This window comes from Bos mutus, chromosome 14 (assembly GCF_027580195.1).
Source record: "Bos mutus isolate GX-2022 chromosome 14, NWIPB_WYAK_1.1, whole genome shotgun sequence".
NCBI lineage: Eukaryota > Metazoa > Chordata > Mammalia > Artiodactyla > Bovidae > Bos > Bos mutus.
Window position 1 is genome coordinate 36,839,646 of NC_091630.1, and position 19,091 is coordinate 36,858,736.

General features: G+C 39.5%; 1 protein-coding gene across 2 annotated transcripts in view; it reads left to right on the forward strand.

Annotated features, from left to right (window-relative positions):
• The first annotated feature begins 457 nt into the window (after positions 1–457).
• COLEC10 (collectin subfamily member 10) overlaps positions 458–19,091 on the forward strand; it is a 134,445-nt gene continuing 115,811 nt past the window's right edge. The window contains exon 1 of one of the 2 annotated variants that reach the window (XM_005897256.2): positions 458–603. The gene's annotated coding sequence lies outside the window, so the exon portion shown is untranslated. The remainder of the gene's footprint in view (positions 604–19,091) is intronic. The other variant, XM_070382201.1, reaches the window with a different exon arrangement.

A 19,091-nucleotide genomic window follows, 5' to 3' on the forward strand; every position in this document is an offset into this window, starting at 1 on the left:
AATTCAATTTAGTATAGGCAAATGGAAAAAAAAAGTAGTCCAGAAATGCTTCTTAACTCCCCTACTGAAGCTGTGAGTCCCACCTGATGACTACCAGCTTGACAAGATAACCAACTTGCAGACTGCAAAAAAAAAAAACAACCAGCATTCACTGTGAGTTGTCCTTATTCAGCTAAGTACGTTTATTTCACTACTGGACTGTAGCAAAGGTGTTGGTAGGTCTTTCCCTGGAATGTGGGCAAGATGCCTGTGTCCTGTTGCTGAGAAAATGCATATAAATGCCCAAGCCTGTTTAGTGGTCTTTACCAAAAATAGCTTGGCCTTTTGACTCACCCAGGCTGCCGGTAAACTGTTTTTTTTTTTTTTCCCCTCTCCACAGATACACTAAATCTAGTAACATCACGTCAGTGCATTCCAAATTGGAGGCAACATTGACTTTGTTTTAGTTTGGGAATCCTTATTATTGGTTCATAAGTTGGATCAGAGAACACTGGGACAAGAAGGATCTGACAGATATTCAGTCTTCAGCCCAGCCTCGTAGATTTATAGATAAGAAGCAGAAGCCCAGAAAGGTTAAGTGACCCCCACAAGCACACATTGCTGGTAAGTGGCAGACCCAAAATAACTCTGGGCTGCTAATGCGTGAAGCAGTCTGTTTTCTGCCAGGGTCTCAGCCGGAGATTTCGTGGGTGGGTTGTGCCAGGTTCCTCTCAAGAGCAGTTTGGGGGAGTGATGGCAAGATATGAGTCTTGGCTGCCCTTGTATTTACAGAATTTTTATTTGGACATGTGCTGCTTTTGCAAGAAGGAATTTGAGAATCAAATAATACAGAAACCAGGAAAGCAAATAGATATTTTGATGCTCAAACTTGACCATGGGTGGCTTTTTAACAGGGCCTTTAGGGAAAGCTAGTTTGCATTAGCAAGCTTCTCTGAGATCTTTCAATGCCACTGTCATTCCTGTGGCTCAGGTGTCTAAGCCTCACACCTTCCCAGGTGGTCCAAGTGCAGTGTTTTGCACACAGAGAGGATCCCCACAGTCTGCTCTTTACCCAGTGATCAAAACCTCTGTGCTTCTCCCTATGCTTGGCAGCTGGGCCAAAGTTTCATTTTCATACAGATCTTTTCTTTTCTCTCTCAAATCTTCCTCTCATCTGCTTGAATCTCAGGATAGGCTTTTGTTGTGTTTTGTTTTCCACTGAAAAGGGTATAAATTACTTCTATTTTATTCAGTCTGATAGACCTGTCTGTAATGTGAGGGTGGGATTTGCAGTTACAAGATGAAATCTGATCACACTAAAGAAGGGCTTCCCTGGTGGCTCAGCAAAGAATCTGCATGCAATGCAGGAGACCCAGGTTCAATCCCTAGATCAGGAAGAGCCCCTGGAGAAGGAAATGGCAACCCACTCCAGGATTCTTGCCTGGAAAATCCCATGGACAGAGGAGCCTGGAGGGCTATAGTCCATGAGGTCACAAGAGTCGGACTCGAATTAGTGACGAAACCACCACCACTAGCAAAGAAGGCAAGTATGCCTTTGCTGAGTAGCTATTAAATTTGTCTTTAAACAAATATCCAGAATATAATAAAACCTGAATAATAACTATTTCAGTTTAAAAGGGAGTAAATCGGGCACAGATCATGGAGCAGCACTTATTGTGTATGCCAGTTTTACAAGTGAGGAAAGCGATCCTCAGAAAATAAGGAATGTGGGTCAGGTACAAAGCTAGGAAGTGAAAAAATAAGAATTTAGACCTATATTTATATCTGAGGCTCACTAGGGGTCTTGTTATTTCCATTTGCCAGGCAGTCAGTCTCTATAACTGTTTGACTTTTTAATGGGAATATTAAAATCTGTTGTGAAGTGTTTTAATATTCATTATGTCCTTTGCTCTTTCTAAAGCCTTGAAAGGAAACTAGATATTACTTTACCCACCTGAAAAGAAAGATACCGGAGGGTATGTTGCTGTTTCTTTTTCTTTTTTTTGCATTAGCAAAATGGCAAAATAGAAAGACACTGAATTCATCTCCTCTCAGGAGCACACCTAGATCACAACTATCTGCAGAATAACCATCTAAGAAAAAGACCAAAACCTACTAGAAAAGATCTACAACTGAAGACATAAAGAAAGAACCCGAATGAGATGAGGTTTCCCACCATCCCTATATTGAGATGCAATTGACAAATACAATTGTACAATATTGAAAAATCAGATCAGATCAGTCGCTCAGTCATGTCCAATTCTTTGCGACCCCATGAATCGCAGCACACCAGGCCTCCCTGTCCGTCACCAACTCCCGGAGTTCACTGAGATTCACGTCCATTGAGTCAGTGATGCCATCCAGCCATCTCATCCTCTGTCGTCCCCTTCTCCTCCTGCCCCCAAACCCTCCCAGCATCAGAGTCTTTTCCAATGAGTCAACTCTTCACATGAGGTGGCCAAAGTACTGGAGTTTCAGCTTTAGTATCATTCCTTCCAAAGAAATCCCAGGGCTGATCTCCTTCAGAATGGACTGGTTGGATCTCCTTGCAGTCCAGGGGACTCTCAAGAGTCTTCTCCAAAAATAAAATTAAATTTAAAAATAGATACCTGAGCTTCAGAGAAGTTAGTTGACTTACACAAAGTTGACTGCCCAGAAGCAACTAATATGGGACTCAAATCAAAGTCTTGTAAGTCTAAAGCAAAGTGAATAGTGAAAAGCACTGGCAAAGTGGGCTCAAGAGACCCAGGCTCAAGTTCAAACTATTCATTCCACTTATTTGAAGTATATCCTGGACAGATTACTTATATCTGTGATATTCATTTTCTAGCTGTCCGCTAAGTGGGACTAAAATAACACCCTGTGGCTGGATTGTTATGAAATAAATCTGAAATATCTTTTCTGACCAAAAAGTAATTTATATGTGCTATGAGTAAAACCATTTTAAAACTTACAACTTTTACAGCTTAAGAGTTCAAACTTCAAAACAATATTAAAAGTTAAGAGACTATACCCCAATACAAAATAAAAAAATTTTTTAAAGTTAATAGATCCATTTATGATGTGAATGTGGAAATTCTCTTTTGCTCATAAAGGTTATTTAATCAGTTTGATCCTCACAAGAAGGTGCTCATTTAAATATTTTGGCCATTTTCTTCTCTAACTTGATAATCTATAAGATAATTAGAAATACTCAGTGTCTTTTACTTCCAGGATATCTGTGTAAGCTATAATTATGAAAATACATCTTAAGCAGATTTCTAGATTCTGAAAAGTAATACAGTTCATATCCTAGTCCTTTTTCTTCTTTCCTTTCTAGTAATTAGGGGCTATTGGAGGGAGAAAAACCGTGATGTGGATGAGTAAAAGATGACATTTTTGAAAGGCTAATGGCAGATTTTTAAAGGAGTCTCTGTATATAATACATGAGATTATGTTCATTTATCAGCAAAAATCTCACTGAGAGAATCAAAGCAATACTTGTCTAAGAGTTCATTTCTTCTTCAAATTAAACTCGATCAAATTTTTCTTAAACTTTTACTTTTAAAATGACATTTTCAGTAGGCTGAGGAATATAAACATTCTAATACCTTTCATACAGCTTTTTTCCTGCATTGTAATTGACGGTTTTCAAAAACAAGATGAATGCATTCAAAACAAAGAACAAAACAAGGGTACACATTTGATTTTAATTGCTCTCTGCTGCACTTGGTAATAAAATGCCCAGTTGGAACTGGTCTTCCCTCTTCCTGCGGGGTGACGTCTTTAACCCAAATGAACCAGTGGTTTTTGTGGGAATTGAGGCAGGAACAAATGCTTATTAAGCAGCAGTAATATGTTAGGCACTAATCCTCATGATGATGCTGTGAGTTAGATATTAGGGTCCTTGGTTTTAGTTGAGAAAACACACTCAAAAGTTTGTTTTTCTTCAAATGCCATGACAAGGTGATGAAGACCCGGCTCTGAGTGATTCTGAACCTGCTGTCTACTCTAGGCTTCGTAAGGAAATCTCTCTGTAGGCTCTGCTTTTGTCATGCCCCTTTCTCCTTCATTGGTCATGCTTTATAACTGGTGAGTGTCTGGGTGTCTTCTGCCTTATGGAAACTCTCAAGTGTTAATGTACCAGATTTCATGGTTTCTAAAGTTATATACAGTAGACTAAAGCACAGATAAGTGCAGCTTCTCAGTCAAGGGGTATTAAGGAAATCTTTTGGATGGCAATAAAATAGAGGTGTTGGTGTTACCAAGTGAAAAACAACCTGTTCTATTTCATATAATAAAATCAGTTCATCACAATATCTACCGAGGCAAAGCACTGAGAACTAGTGCTGGAATGTTCAGCAGACTAGCAATCAAGACCTGTTTTTTTCCAGGTATGGATTTGCCAATTATAAACCATGGGAGTCAATTAACCTCACTGTTTTCAACTATAAGATAAAAATTATAGTCTTCCTGCCACCTCACACGATTGATTTACAGATAAAATGAGACATTGTAGGTAAAAATTGTTTGCATCCCTATAAAACTGTAAGAATTTAAAAGAAATCAGTTATGTTTTCCTTTTGCTAATATTCCCCAAAGGGAGTAAATATTCCAGTTATTCCCATTGTGGATAGACTTCAACCCCATGTATGTATTTAATAATTAACACCTACCCTAAGTGTCTATTCAGTTGATTCCATTCTTTTTTTTTTTAACCATTTATCATTTATTTATTATTATTATTTTTACTTTACAATATTGTATTGGTTTTGCCATTCATCAACATGAATCCACCACAGGTGTACACGCGTTCCCCATCCTGAACCCCCCTCCCACCTCCCTCCCGTTTTAAAGCAGTTTCCTATCAATATTTTTGTTTAGTTTTATTTTATGGTGACACTCAAAGTTTATGACTAATTTTTTTATGTTAACTATGGGCCATGAGCATCATCAGTTGACTCCGTTCTTATATGTGATAGAGGGGACAGGTTGGTTTTGGTCATGTGTGGAGGAGCAATGAAACCATCACTTTGGCTGAAAAAAAAGTTTAATTAAATACAAAAGCTCATGAATAGAAGTTCCTGAAATGCCAAGTGATTGTGATATTCTTGTAAATATGATCTTGAGATGAAAATTTAAGAACTTGGTTTTGTTTGGCTTAATTGTGTTTTCTAAATAGCCCATCCCTGATATAACTAATATGTATTGTTGTGTTCGAATTTATTGAGTGCTTCCTGTTTGTCAGGCACTAGGCTAAGTGCTTTGGGTACATTATCATTTAATTTTCATAAGAACTCCAGACATTAAGTAATGTTACCAATTGAGGCATAAATGCATTAAGTAATTTTCCCAAGGTTACACAGTAAGACATATACAAGATACATACAAGATTATGGAAATGATTGCCCTTTTGCCATTCATTTGTTTATTCATCGAGATTAATTGCAGTACTTTGTATGAGGAAAATCGGCATTCAGATGACATTTGAAGCCATGGGAATAGTTAAAATTGCCTCAGGATGTGTGTTCTAGAGAACAGACAAAGGCTGAGGACAGAGCCCTAAGAGTTTCCTATATTTATAGATCTGAAAAAAGAGAAGGAGCCAGTAAAGGAAATTGAAAAAGAATGTCCCAAGAAGGGAGAAAAAACACTGTATAAATATGGTCTCAAAAACCTTGAAAATGAAATTAAGAGATAAGATTAGTCAGATTTGTTGACTCCTACTGAGATGTTGGAGCTTCCCTGGTAGCTCAGAGGTTAAAGCATCTGCCTCCAATGTGGGAGACCCAGGTATGATCCCTGGGTCGGGAAGATCTCCTGGAGAAGGAAATGGTAACCCACCCCAGTATTCTTGCCTGGGAATCCCATGGATGGAGAAGCCTGGTAGGCTACAGTCCACAGGGTCACAAAGAGTCGGACACGACTGAGCGATTTCACTTCACTTCACTAAGATGTTGAGAAAAGGGGGAACAGAAAATTTGCCATTGACTTTGGGAAGATGGAAGATGTTGGTGACCCTGAAAAAAATTATTTCAGTTAATGGCTGTTCAGTTACAGTCACACTAAGAACAAATAGAATGTGAGGAAGGGGAAGCAGTGAGTATAGAGGGTTCTTTAAAATGGAGCAGATACCAAAATGAAAACTGAAAAGAATTATGCGGTCTTTTTAAAAGATGAGTATTAAGGCATGAAAGTGAGTTAGTCGCTTAGTTGTGTCTGACTCTTTGCGACCCCAAGGACTGTAACCTACTAGGTTCCTCTGCCTGTCCATGGAATTCTCCAGGCCAGAATATTGGAGTGATTGCCATTTCATTCTCCAGAGGAATTTCCCAACCCAGGGATCGAACCCAGGTCTCCTACATTATAGGCAGATTCTTTACCATCTGAACCACCAGGAAAGCCCATGAGCTACCAGCAAATTTGTAGGCAAATATGAATGATCCTGTGGTGAGGAAGAAAATGATGTGCAGTAAAGAAAGGGAATATTGTGGCCTCCAGAGCACCAATGAAGGGGAAGGCTTTCTACGAGAGCAGGATACCTGATCCACTAAAACAGAAAGAAGACAATGGCAAGAAGAAGAGGCAAACAGAAGGAAGTGCTAGCATCAGAGAGAAGAAGATGAAATTGTTTCTTTCCTGATTGTTTTGGGGGAAATTCTCCTGCAATGTTTTCAGCTGAGAATGAGATAGAAGGAAAGGGTGGCTATCAGAAAAGAGTGTTAGAGTGGAGAATGGGGAAGTAATTTTTCTGGAGAAGTGTGGTAGGATTATCAGGCATTGCAGAGTTCATAAATTAAAATGAGGTCTATCAGCATACCTGTGTCCTTTCTTCCAGCAACATATAGCCTCTTAGGTGCAAGCACAGAGCAATAGGATAGCTGAGTTTAATCAAGCTTGAGTTTCACCCGGCAAAGAATGGCAGAGTAAGATAAAGAGGAGGGGAAAGTGATTTAAAAGTGTTTGCAAGGAAGTGAGAGCACTTCTGAAGATGAGATCTAAGCAGGGAAGGGAGCACAATGCAGAAGAGGGTGATGGATGTTTTTAAAAGTGATAGGGGAGGGACTTCCCCAGCAGCCCAGGGGTTAAGACTCTGCCTTCAGATGTGGTTGGGCTGGGGTGCAGGGCACAGGTTCAATCTCTGATTTGGGTACTAAGGTCCCACATGCCCAAGGGTGCAGCTGAAAAAAATTTTTAAAAAGAAGAGGTGAAGGAAAGTAATGGAGATCTGGTTCATTGTGTATATTAAGAGTAAGTGAATTGGAATCATAGGACGTTTCCAAAATGGCCCAGTTATTTGGCAGAAAGGATGTTCATATGAATGTAATTGAGGTGGGGTATAGACCACTGTGATGGATAGATAGAAATGTTGAGGCTGTTAAGAATGATTGCAGGAAATGTGGTGGAGAGGAAGATAGTGGGCTTTGTGGTGAAGCCAATCATGAATTCAGAGAGAGTGGTGAAGACCATGACAAGTTCACATGAAATTCACACGGGTGAATTCACACAGGATACGAGATGTTAACAAAAGAGTGGAAGAGTCATGGCCTACAGATCACTGTGATCGTGGGGGAGCCCCGCTCGTCCTGTCAACCCTGAGCCTGAGTGAATAAGGGAGAATAAAAAGCTTCCATGTGAATGAGGCACAGGGGTCTCAGGCTTCCTAGGGGTTACTCTTAAGTCAGAATGCATTAGGTGATGGAGTTGAGGCTTTTAAAAATTAGTATCATAGTAGAAAAGTTTGGCCAGGAAATGAGGAATAGGACATTGAAAGGAAAGCACAAATTTCAATAAGAGTACAGTATGTAGATGACACCACCCTTATGGCAGAAAGTGAAGAGGAACTAAAAAGCCTCTTGATGAAAGTGAAAGAGGAGAGTGAAAAAGTTGGCTTAAAGCTCAATATTCAGAAAACGAAGATCATGGCATCTGGTCCCATCACTGCATGGGAAATAGACGGGGAAACAGTGGAAACAGTGTCAGACTTTATTTTGGGGGGCTCCAAAATCACTACAGATGGTGACTGCAGCCATGAAATTAAAAGACGCTTATTCCTTGGAAGGAAAGTTATGACCAACCTAGATAGCATATTCAAAAGCAGAGCTATTACTTTGCCAACAAAGGTCCGTCTAGTCAAGGCTATGGTTTTTCCAGTGGTCATGTATCGATGTGAGAGTTGGACTGTGAAGAAAGCTGAGCTTTCTTTCACGAAAAATTGATGCTTGTGAACTGTGGTGCTGGAGAAGACTCTTGAGAGTCCTTTGGACTGCAAGGAGGTCCAACCAGTCCATTCTGAAGGAGATCAGTCCTGGTTGTTCGTTGGAAGGACTGATGCTGAAGCCGAAACTCCAATACTTTGGCCACCTCATGTGAAGAGTTGACTAATTGGAAAAGACCCTGATGCTGGGAGGGATTGGGGGCAGGAGGAGAAGGGGATGACAGAGGATGAGATGGCTGGATGGCATCACCGACTCGATGGACATCAGTTTGGGTGAACTCCGGGAGATGGTGATGGACAGGGAGGCCTGGCGTGCTGTGATTCATGGGATTGCAAAGAGTCGGACACAACTGAGCGACTGAACTGAACTGAACTGAAATCTGGCTTTAATTCCCTACTCTTCCACTTAGTAACTGAGTAACTTTGGATGAGTTAGGGCAGGAAAGTTCTTTCCATAATCATATGTGATTTAATTTTCTCTTCACTCACTTCGTTCCAATTGAACTTACACTTTGCAAAGAGAAATATTCTTGCTACTACAAAGAGAATATCATTACTATTTTGGTGACTGAAATGTATAGATAAACATTCAGGAAAGCTCTTTGTGTTACCAGTTACAATGGAGAGAAGAAGTCGAAGTCTTTATCAGATTGTGTTTTTCAACTACTTGTAAATAAGTTGTGCACGGATGCTGTCATGTCCGACCCTTTGTGATCACATAGAGTATAGCCCACCAGGCTCCTCTGTTCATGGATTTTAACAAGCAAGAATACTAGAGTAGGTTGCCATATCCTACTCCAGGGAATCTTCCTGACCTGGGGATCAAACCTGCATCTCCTGCAATGCAAGCAGATTCTTTACCTGCTGAGTCACTTTGAAACTGTGCTTGACAAGAGAGCTGTGTTTCAGTGTGATGTGAGGATTCAAAGTCAGGAACCACATAAATGTAAATTGTATGCAGAATAAATTATACTCTGTATCAGATTCTAGCTCACTGGTTTTAATACTTGTCTGAAATACTTGGTTGGGTCCCAAATGGCACAATTATTTCCAAAAAGTAAGAAGTATTTCTCTTTCCAATAGAGTCTCATATCATTGTCCCAAAATGATTTCAGCATAAACAGAATGAGTATGTGATTGGCATCCCTGAGCATAGGATGAATTAACTGGATGTCCTTTTTAGGATGCTTGGAAAGCAAGATGATATCATTTAGAGGGATCTGGATTTTTATCTTCTCTTTTCCAGTTTGATCTTGGTTGTGCCACTTAAGCCATATCCTTACCTCTAAAATTGAGATGATATTACCAAGCAAGTTGCCCAGATTCTCTACCTTTTTCACATTGTTGCACACATTAGAAATTGTAACATTGCCGAGCACACTAAGACAAATGGATGAGGCCAGAGAATACTAACTTGGGGTTTCCCAACTGTGGTAAGCTGTCTAGCCTCCTTGAAGGGATCAATATCTTACCATATTTACAACTAGGAGGACTGGATATCTTATCATATTTATAACCGGGAGGACTGGATAATATAGATATCAACACTTCTGAGAATGAAATTGGGCACATTAATAATAGCACCCGGATTGGTACCCTAGGCAGAAAATGAAATGTGGGTATGTCTGTTAGTCACCCAGTCGTGTCCGACTCTTTGTGACCCCATGGACTGTAGCCCACCAGGCTCCTCTGTCCATGGGATTCTCTAGGCAATAATCCTGGAGTGGGTTGCCATGCCCTTCTCCAGGGATTTAACCCTTCTTCCTGACCCAGGGATTTAAGCCAGGTCTTCTGCATTGCAGGCAGATTCTTTACCATTTGAGCTACTTGGAAGGAGGGCCCTGAAATATTACTGGGTGATTGAAATATTACTGAAGTATGAGACTGAAAATATTACTGGGAAAACCAGAACATTTGTTCAACCAAACCATAACCCATCACAGCAAGCAGCCTACTTTTAGGGAAGTTCTAGACTCAAATGATAGCTGATATATTAAGCACTCAAAAGTGGTTAGCTGTTATTGTTATTTACAGGAAAAGTAAGTGTGGAGAACTTTTCTGATCCTTAGGGAAATAGTTTCTTCCACATGAAGTACTGGTTCAGCATTGATACCCACCATCTATTCTAGCAACTTCAGCTATATGATCAGGGAAAACAAGAGTAAAAATCCCAAGAATCCTCTTAATATATCACCTTTCCTAGTGTCACAGACTGAAGTTGCTTCAGTTTCAGTCTTCTCCCTTTTCCTTTACAGTTGCCAAGAATTATCCTTGAGAGGACTACGGGAATGAATAGCAATCTCTCTGAGACTGAAGTTTTTATTCTGAGTAGACCATCTATAGGCTATTCATTCCCCACCTTACTCAGCCCAGGGTCTCACTCTTGAACTCCATACTGATATTCCCAATTATCTTCTGAATGTATAAATCTAAATTCCTAACCCATTCTTCAAACTCTACATATCTAAAGTGAACTGTATATATCCAGTGTTTCACCCACACCAACCAACTTTTCCCTAGTCTATGCTTCTAACTTGTGGACAGCACCATTAATGGGCTCCTCCCTCAGTGAAACCAGTCAGCTTGGTGCTGATTGATTGCACCAAACCTCTTCCACCCTGGAGGGAGAGATCATTTATTTTTCCTGGAATTATTGTATATAAAGATATGGGTTTGCCTTTTCTGCCTTCAGTGCTACAACTAGGACCACAATTAAAGGCTTACAAAATGCTTAAAATACCATCATAACTGTGGGATCTACTTATTTTAGATTCAATCATCAAAAAGCCTGTTAGAATAGTGGAAATGCTTATTAAACACTCAACTAATGTGCCAGCTCAGTAATATTGCCCTCAGGGTTTCAGCATTATCGTCAGAATAGAGTAAATAATTTGAGTCAAGGATCAAGAGATGCTGCTGTGTCTGCAACAGGTGAAATACATGAATCCAAGAAGCAAGAGATTGACATAAAATAGGCACTGTTTTTTGAAATTCACATGTAAAATTTGTGCTCGGACTCTGATGGACTTGAGGAACTATTTTCCTAAAGGATTTACCTCCAAAGGAAAAAGGAAGAGCTCTACTCTTTGTGAAGCTAGAGTAACCTTTTAGTCACTCTGGAATCTTCATGCTAGTGAACCAGCAAGTGAGAAAATGATTATAGCACTGGTAACTGATCATAGTTTCCATAAGGAGCTAGCATTGTTACTATACAGAGGAGGTAAGTTGGAGTGTTTATTAACCGGACTATTTACTTGGGGTTCTGTATCCACTGATTATGATGAATGGGCCAGTGTATGTCATGTCAGGCCATGACCTAACAAAGGCATGAGTCCTAAGTCCTCAGGAGTGAAGGTCTAGACTGTATCATTAGGCAAGCAACCTTGACTCCTATGAAAGACCACTAGACCAACCAAAAACCGGCGAGGAAAATATTCAATGGAAGTCGCTCAGTCGTGTCCGACTCTTTGCGACCCATGAATCACAGCACGCCAGGCCTCCCTGTCCATCACCAACTCCTGGAGTTCACTCAGACTCACGTCCATTGAGTCTGTGATGCCATCCAGCCATCTCATCCTCTGTCGTCCCCTTCTCCTCTTGCCCTCAATCCCTCCCAGCATCAGAGTCTTTTCCAATGAGTCAACTCTTCACATGAGGTGGCCAAAGTACTGGAGTTTCAGCTTTAGCATCATTCCTTCCAAAGAAATCCCAGGGCTGATCTCCTTCAGAATGGACTGGTTAGATCTCCTTGCAGTCCAAGGGACTCTCAAGAGTCTTCTCCAACACCATAGTTCAAAAGCATCAATTCTTCAGCGCTCAGCCTTCTTCACAGTCAAACTCTCACATCCATACATGACCACAGAAAAAACCATAGCCTTGACCAGATGGACCTTTTTTTGCAAAGTAATGTCTCTGCTTTTGAATATGCTATCTAGGTTGGTCATAACTTTCCTTCCAAGGAGTAAGCGTCTTTTAATTTCATGGCTGCAGTCACCATCTGCAGTGATTTTGGCACCCAGGAAAATAAAGTCTGACACTGTTTCCACTGTTTCCCCATCTATTTCCCATGAAGTGATGGGATGGGATGCCATGATCTTCGTTTTCTGAATGTTGAGCTTTAAGCCAACTTTTTCACTCTCCACTTTCACTTTCATCAAGAGGCTTTTGAGTTCCTCTTCACTTTCTGCCATAAGGGTGGTGTCATCTGCATATCTGAGGTTATTGATATTTCTCCTGGCAATCTTTATTCCAGTGTGTGTTTCTTCCAGCCCAGCGTTTCTTATGATGTACTCTGCATAGAAGTTAAATAAACAGGGTGACAATATACAGCCTTGACGTACTCCTTTTCCTATTTGGAACCAATCTGTTGTTCCATGTCCAGTTCTAACTGTTGCTTCCTGACCTGCATACAGATTTCTTAAGAGGCAGATCAGGTGGTCTGGTATTCCCATCTCTTTCAGAATTTTCCACAGTTGATTGTGATCCACAGAATCAAAGGCTTTGGCATAGTCAATAAACCAGAAATAGATGTTTTTCTGGAACTCTCTTGCTTTTTCCATGATCCAGCAGATGTTGGCTCTTTGATCTCTGGTTCCTCTGCCTTTTCTGAAACCAGCTTGAGCATCAGGAAGTTCACGGTTCACATATTGCTGAAGCCTGGCTTGGAGAATTTTGAGCATTACTTTACTAGCATATGAGATGAGTGCAATTGTGTGGTAGTTTGAGCATTCTTTGGCATTGCCTTTCTTTGGGATTGGAATGAAAACTGACCTTTTCCAGTTCTGTGGCCACTGCTGAGTTTTCCAAATTTGCTGGCATATTGAGTTCAGCACTTTCACAGCATGATCTTTCAGGATTTGGAATAGCTTGTGTCAGTTTTCTCAGGCTGCTATAATCAAATCCAGAGACTAAATGGCTTAAACACCAGAAATCTGTTTCTCCCAGTTCTAGAAGCTGCGAAATTCAGGATCAAGGTGGTAGTCCATGTGTTCCTGGTGAAAGCTGTCCTCCTGGCTTGTAGATGGTTTCCTTCTCATTGTGTGCTCACCTGGCCTTTCCTTGGTGCAGGTGATGAAAGAGGGGGAGAGAGCAAGCTCCTTGGTTTCTCTTAATTATAATCCTACTAGATTAGGGCCTAACCCTGTGACTTCATTTAACCTTACTTGTAGAGGCCTTATCTCCAAATGTAGTCACATTGAGGGCTAGGGATTCAGTGCATACGTTTTGGGGGGACGTAAGCATTCAGCCCATAACAGATAGTATATGAGTAAGAGAATGAATTAAAATCATGTGCTCTGGTACCAGTTACAATAGCAGGAACTGGAGTTGTACCCTTAATCTACTTTTAATAACTAACTACCTTTGAAATGGAATTTTGTCCTGGATTGGACTAATGGAAGGCGAAAGTGGATCTGAGTAATATAAGGGTGGATGGTGCTGGAAGAGGATGCTATTGGACATCTTTTGTGCACAACTTCAAATCTTCTTAGAGCAGTTATGAGACACATGAGTCTTCAAGCCTCAGGCTCAAGTGACATGTTGCTTGTATCAGTAGCCAATTAGAAGATGCAACCTCATACTGGCTTCTCTTCCTTTTCTTTTTTTTTTTTCTCTTCCTTTTCTGTTTCACTTTCCCGTGTGTTCACTTTTGCTTTGGGGAACCACTTTCTAAATACAGAATCTTCACTCAAGGATTTGTCTTAGAGAGAACTCTTGCTGAGACATCCAGTTTTCCCAAGATAAGTACAGCACTAAGCAAAGGAACTGATGGATGATATGGACCCAATAAATATTTAGGTAACAAATACTGGTCTCTGGACCTGCCGTGTTCTTCCTTTGGGTCTGTCTAGATCTTTGCTCAGGAATTTCTTTTTAACCCAAACACCTCCATCAGATTTATCATCTGTAAAACTCCTGCTCATTTTTCAAATCTTAACTTATTTGCAACTCTGCAATGTAAACTCCCTGAGTTCTTATAAGAAACATAATGCAATTTGAGCACCAAACAATTTGATCTGTGGAAATACTGAAAGAGTACATTTCCCAGTCAGCATTGCAAGGAGCTAGGACCATGTGACTGAGTTCTTGTCAGGGAAATGTGATCAGAAGTGATAAAAGTGATTTACAACCCTAGCCACAAAACTTTATGCATGATTTTCCATTTTCTGTTTTTGTCTATGTAGTTATAAGTGAAGGATCAAAGATGACAAAACTGTAAGTTGGAAGCAACCTGGCTCCTAGTTTATCACTTGGGAGAGAGTTGCATAGAAATATCACCAAACCACACTGAAATTTACTTGAGTGAAAAGTAAATTTGTGTTAAGCCCCTAGGATATTAGTCTTTATTTCTATTAATACTTCAGTACAGCCTGCCACACCATCACTAATATATTCCAGACAGACATACAGAGTTCCTCTATGTTCCTACTGAACTCAGATCTGTATCAAATAAGTAAATATCAATTGTAATAGTTTCGTTTCATTTCTACCCACTTAACTATAGCCTTTCTGGGTTCCCTAATGCTGGTACTGATTGGATGGATGCAGAAGGGCATATGGGTTTACTCAGTATGGTTCTAGGAGAAAAATTTTTGGAAATTATTGGGAGATATATTTTGATTGACTAGGAAGAAAAGTTTCTAAAATTTTTAGCTCTGGAACAAAGAGTTTTTAAAAGGGCTGCATTTAGAGGGGATGAGAAATTTATAATCGAGATAAATTTAAAGACCAGTTGTCCAAACTGTTCAGCTCACCAGTGAATTAAGTCCAGGGAAGTCAAAGGACTTGCCAAAAGCATATTTTCAACAGACCTGGAAGCAAAATTGAATTTCTTACCTTTGATGCCAGTTTTTTTTTTTTTTTTCTTACATTAACATTCAGAGAGTTTGAGGAACTGGAAATATCAAATTTGTATTAGATCTGAGTTCAAATCCTGAAAATTGAATAATTATTTGTTTTTTTGTTAATTACTTAATCTGGCTCAAGAAAGTTTTCTTTATAAAAATGGGGTATATCTTCGAAGATTTTCATGAGATTGTGTTAAATGCAGATCCTGATACAAGGTTTCAATTATTATGATCATATTTATTAAATTTTAGCAATTATAAGAATCTTCTTATCAAGTCTATTATTTGCACTTTACCAGTATGGTACTAAGTACATTTCAGCTATGTTATACGTTAGAGAGGTTTTGGTAGCTAAACTGAAACCATTAATCCTATGGGAAAATGCAGTTCAAAATGCAAACCAATGAATTCTAAGTGAATTACGGAACACAATAATTTTTTTAAACTGAGAACTCTTTGGGAAGATATTTTTATGATAATGTGACTCAAGTCAATCGCAAGCAGTGTGAGTAGAAGACGTATGGGAAAGAGTGCCTCTGGGAACTCATTGAGGAGGCTGGAAAGTCCCAAATGCCATCCCCCTTCTTAACTTCCTATTTTCCCAGTTTACTCTGAATTAGTATTCTTCATAATTTCCATGAAAATGAGTAATCTAGTAAATGTAATTCTGTAGGGTCAGGGAAGAGCTAAATTGACTGAATCATTATCAAAAGAGTAATTTTTTGTCACTGAGATTCAGCTTGTGCTTGAGTTTTGGGTCTATGATAGCTCAGAGGTTTGCATTTATTCAGGGAGAGAATCTTTCCAGAAAACTGGATGCCTGGGCAATGGTGGGTGTCTCATGGGAGGCATTAAGACAGATGTGTGTGTGATGATCTTACACAACTATATAATAAATCCTGGCTGTGTCTTTTAATATCTTTGTGATCTTGAGAAAGTTACTTCAACATTCTGAGCCTCAGTTTCTTCCTGTACCATGCCCACCTCCATTGAATTGTGATGGTTAAATATCTGGCACATAATAGGTACTCGACATTTCCTCCCTCCCTGCCTTCCTCCATTTTTTCCTTCCTTCCTTTCTACCTAATTAAGCAAGAGTGAAAAGAAGTGGCATCAGTTTGTAAAATCTAATTAGCAAACTTATTGAGCACTAACTTGGAATTCCTGAATACAAACACACATAGTGTTCCAATAGCCTCCTTAGGGTAGTGCCTTTCATACCCTGATATATGCTCCTGCCAACATTCAACCTTAAAATTCACCTTTGAGGTTCATTTCAATAAAACACAGACAAGCGAGGGAGGGAGGGGGCACCACTGGCTCAGAACCTCCCATGCAGATCCCTTCCCCCTTAAGAACAGATTGTGGGCAGCTAGAATAAAGCCTATAGAAAGGACAGATTCAGGAGGCACAGCACAAATGGGGATCTGACTTTGATTTCCTGCTCTATTCCTTTGAGAAGTTGGGTAAATCACCTTTGATTTGCTTATCTGTGGATTAAGGATTAAATGCACTTCAAGAAGGCTGTGCTTTGGCTCTTGCTTGATGATTATAAAGTAGTTTAACAACTTACTCACAAATGAAGTAAAGAAAGCTTAGCTTTTCAGTGCTATCTTTATCAAAGTTAGTTTAAAAAAAAATAAGTAACTCTAGGGCACATAGTGTGTGCTGGGGAGTTATCTAATCCTCACAACTACTTCATGATATAGGCATACTATCATTCTACCTTTTACAAATGAAATAGAGGCATAAAAAGTTTAAGTAACACATCCAAGGATGGTTGTGTTGAAATCTGATTCCAGGAAATTGGCCCCCAGAGATTTTGTGCTTAACCATTATGCTTTACTGTTGAATTTGGCAAGTGGGTTTAGCAGCTCTTAATTAAAAGGTAACACATCTCAAGAAAATGTACTGCATTTTTTGAGAAATTTTTGTTGCATATTGTATCTGTGGTAAAGTCTTATTTGGCATGGCAGAGTGTAAAATTGGCCAAATATTTCTCAAGATGTTGGCCTTGTAAAAAGAAAATATTTTCCCATATTTTATAGTTATATATTCTTCTTTTGCCAAGATAAATCCCATAGAAGAGGTGTCTTCTACATAAGGTATGAGAACCCCAGAGATGTGCACAGAGAAATTCTTGGAAGTACAAAAAGAAATACTAGATCATTTATTTTATCTCATTTCTTTATTGTTAATTATTTTAATAAGCAATATATTATTATTACAGGAGTTCTTCTACGTGATTTATAAATTCATATTATACTTATATTGGAGATTAATCCTCAATAATATCTTTTCTGATGGAGAAGAATATTACAACAAGTTTGGAGGCCTTAAAATTTAGGGAACTAACCTTTAATGCTTTACTGCGGTGGATCAATTTATGCTTTCACAGGATCATTTAAGTTGTCTTCTCAACAATCACTGGATTTATGAGCAATATCAAAACTATCAATATGTCTGAGGTATTCACGATAATACAAAGTTTTCAGATTTCTACTATAGAATCTAGTGCATACTAAACTCTCAAAGAATACTGAAGGAAGGAAGAAAGAGAAAGGGAGGGAAGAAGGAGGAAGAGAGGAAAAGAGAAAGGGAAAGTGACTTCTTTTTACACAATATTTTATCTTTAAGATCACAGATTTTGTAAACAGTCTTGATCTTTACCCCACAGCTAGGAAACTCTTTTCATAAGAAACACAGATTATTCTTGGGTTCACCCTATCACAATGCTAATCTTAAACTGAACAAATTTGGGGTTTGCTGAGAGTTGAGGTAAGCATTTACACACCGCTGAGGATATGGAACTTAGCAGACACTCAATAAATTTCTGTTTAGAGAATAAAAGTTTATCTCCTATTTCAGTTCAGTTCAGTTCAGTTGCTCAGTCGTGTCTGACTCTGAGATCCCATGGACTGCAGCACACCAGGCTTCCCTGTCCATCACCAACTCCCGGAGCTTACTCAAACTCATGTCCATCTAGTTGGTGATGCCATCCAACCATCTCCTCCTCTGTCATCCCCTTCTCCTCCTGCCTTCAATCTTTCCCAGCATCAGGGTCTTTTCCAATGAATCCGTTCTTCGCATCAGGTGGCCAAAGTATTGGAACTTCAGCTTTAGCATCAATCCTTCCAAAAAATATTCAGAATTGATTTCCTTTAAGACTGACTGGTTTGATCTCCTTGCAGTCCAAGGGACTCTCAAGAGTCTTCTCCAGTACCACAGTTCAAAACATCAGTTCCTTATGGTCCAACTCTCACATTCATACATGACTTTGACTAGACAGATCTTTGTAGGCAAAGTAATGTCTCTGCTTTTTAATATGCTGTCTAGGTTGGTCATAGTTTTTCTTCCAAGGAGCAAGCGTCTTTTAATTTCATGAATGCAGTCACCATCTGCAGTGATTTTAGAGCCTGAAAAAATAGTCTGTCATTGATTCCATTGTTTCGCCATCTATTTGCCATGAAGTGATGGGACCAGGTGTCATGATCTTCATTTTTTGAATGCTGAATTGTGAGCCAGGTTTTTCACTCTCCTCTTTCACCTTCATCAAGAGGCTCTTTAGTTCCTCTTCACTTTCTCCATTAGAGTGGTGTCATCTGCATGTCTGAGGTTATTGATATTTCTCCCAGCAATCTTGATTACAGCTTGTGCTTCGTCCAGCCTGGCATTTTGCATGATGTACTCTGCATATAAGTGAAATATGTAGGGTGACAGTATTCAGCCTTAATGTACTCCTTTCCCAATTTGGAACCAGTCTGTTGTTCCATGTCTGGTTCTAATTATTGCTTCTTGCCCTGCATACAGATTTCTCAGGAGGTAGGTTAGGAGGTTTGGTATTCTCATTTCTTTAAGAATTTTCCACAGTTTGTTGTGATCCACACAGTCAAAGGCTGGCATAGTCAATAAAACAGAAGTAGATGTTTTTCTGGAATGCCCTTGCTTTTTCGATGATCCAGCAGATGTTGGCAATTGGAACTCTGGTTCTTCTGCCTTCTCTAAATCCTGTTTGAATATCTGGAAGTTCTCAGTTCATGTACTGTTGAAGCCTGGCTTAGAGAATTTTG